Below are 2,878 nucleotides of genomic sequence, written 5' to 3' on the forward strand. Positions count from 1 at the left end.
TCCCATGGGATACTGACAAGGAAGTGGGGGAAGAGGGGAAGGAAAGGAGAGGATGCCACACAAGCTTGCAATCTCAGACAAAGTTTCCTGAAAGTTAGCTTCAATCTGATCCTGCATGGGAGCTCTGGGGTATGCTTCAGATTTTCTCTCAACTTGGAGAAAAGGAGCTAGGTGTTTATATTCCAGCATCTATCAGTCATTTTTCAGGCCTGTCAGGGAGCAGGGTTTTTGGGGAATATCAATCCCAGAGACTTCTGGCTTTTCACAGTGCAGAATGTAGCTCCAGTTGCCTGTGGGGCATCTTGCAAAGAGAGCGAGAGGTACAGGCATTGGAAACAAAGGCACACAGAAACCAGACAGTATGCACTCAAATGGCAAAAGGGATCAGAGCAGATCTGGGTGGCGCACTGAGAGCATCCACTGCACATGTTAACTAAGCAAATGCAAGGTTTTATGATGAGGAAAGACTAAGCTTCCTCAACACATTTTTTACTGCTCCCTGGTTCCCTTCCACAAGTAAAAGGTAACCAGGAAGCTGTAGAGGATTTTGTGGAAATCATTAAACTAGTTCAGTAACACCTGACATACAGTAGTGATGCTGCTTAAACTCCAAGTTATTTTCATGTCTTTCTCCATTCTATGAGACTTGCTATGTCCAGGGTTAAGCTATCACTATCAAGCTCAAACACTTTTCAATTTCAGGAAATTTACTTCCCTAAAGATGGCATCATCTGTCATGACAGAAGACCAAAGGACATCTCTTTCGCTGACCCTCTAATTGTCTGTGTGTTACCGGCTTAGACTCCGTTACCCGACTTCTAAGGCCCTCTGTAATCTGATCCCACTTTATCTTTTCCAGATCCGTCCTTCACCACTGTCTAGTCTTCATCCTTCCCTCTTGCCAGATCATGTAATATGTTCATACCTGCTTTGTTACTTTATCCTTGCTGTTTCTGCTACCTGGATCACCTCTTCCCTCTTATCACCTGTGCAAATTCCAATCATTGTTCAAATTAGAGCCTGAGTCACTCCTCCCTGATCATCCCTTTCTGGAAAACTCCAGGACTCACTGCAATCATCCTTCTTTAAACTTTTATGAGTATTTATCACTAGAGCATTTTACATGTCCTGGTATTTGGCTTTATCTGCTGACTATGCAAGTGCTCCGTGAATTGTGCCCAACTGCAGTGTTATAGTTTGGCCCACTGTAGTTGTTCTCAGCCCTGGTTGCATTTTAGAATTACTTGGAAAAGTTTTTTAAAAACTAATGTCTGGAATCCATCAAAACCAATTATATCAGATTCTCTGGAGGTAGGGCTCTGCATATCATTTTTAAGAACACTGAGTGATACTAATGTACAGCCAGAGTTGAGAATTTGGTTTGACTACAACTGAATAAAATCCCTTCTAGAAAACAAACAGTTTCATATATTGTGACAATGGGGAAAATTCAGCACCGGAAAGAGAAGTTTATTAGCATATAATATCACTTCTGGTCACAGGATTTCCTACTCAAGATAACTAAATTATACTCAGAGTTCATGTGATGCCAAGGTCAGCTAAGCCTTTGAAGGGTGCAGCCTTCTGAGCCATTTTACAACCATTCTACACAAGCCCTGCAGGTGTTAACGCATCATCTTTATCTAAACAAAATAATAGAAAACAAGGAGGAAACACTCATCTATTTCCACAACTTTCAGATCCCTGTGTTTGGCCTTTCAAGCTTCATTTTTGCTAACAACAACTCACAGCAACACTATAGATATGGTTTCCATCATGTTCCCTAAAAAAAACCTCTCTAGCTGTTTCAAGCAGAAAAAAATATGGAGAATTATTTACTTACAAAACAGTTGGAAAGGTTATAGGTATCAAAATCAAATGACCCCCTCTAGGCTGACTTCAATGTCATATACCAATTTGACTGCAATGCAGAGACCAGGAAACTAATACAGTGACTATGAAATCCAGGCAGCATCATGCCTACTGGACCATACTTTTATGCCCAAAAGACCATAGAAAAGAATGACCTCTATCTTCCTCCTGCTTTCCATATCTCCTGTGTGTATATATAGTTGGCAGAACCTATATCACATCTGGAATCCTAGTGTCAAGGGAGTTTGGTAAATGTAGTTTTTATACTGCCAGTCTTTTAGATACTGTGGACAGATATGGATGCTGAATGCCAAAAGACAATATCTTGCATGCATTCCTGAGCAAGCCTGTGGGTCAATAACTACAGAGTTGTTATAAAAAAAAATGTTTCATACCAACGATGTTGTCTTGTGTCTGGGTTACAAAGATGAAAAAGACCTGGGTCTTGAGATGGTAAGTTCCTTTATAGCAATACTTGTATCAGTGGCATACAGCTCCTTGGCGGGTTTGCCTTGTTATGCTAATCACTCCCTAAGCCTTTCTTAAATTAGGTGGACTCATGCCAGTTGTGTGTGCTTGGGCTCATCATTTAACCTCCCTGAGCAAGTAAAATAGATGCATGAAAATTTGGCATTCTTTGGCAGCAGTTAAACACCGGTTTTCCAAAGACAACTCAAAGCTTAAGACAAATCTTAAATGCAAAAGTGGTTTGATACAAGGAGCTTTGAAAGTTTTCAGCTTTTAGTACATGTAGACACTTAGATTTTTAAAATTTTCTATTGTTTTAGACAAAAACAGTGGAATAAGATGACAGTTTGAAATGTCAGTGCTAATATATAATAATATACACTGAGAAGTTAAAGTTGGCCCTTATCTTGCGTGTCTTACATTTATTTTTCTTCCAGCTGAGATTTAAACATCCATGGAAATTTTCTAATTAAGAAGCTATAAAATTTGGGGTAAATTAATAACTTTTATAAGCCTCAACTTCCACAAGTATAAAGTC

The sequence above is a fragment of the Propithecus coquereli genome, unplaced genomic scaffold (assembly GCF_000956105.1).
Source record: "Propithecus coquereli isolate 6110/MARCELLA unplaced genomic scaffold, Pcoq_1.0 Scaffold303, whole genome shotgun sequence".
Classification (NCBI taxonomy): Eukaryota; Metazoa; Chordata; class Mammalia; order Primates; family Indriidae; genus Propithecus; species Propithecus coquereli.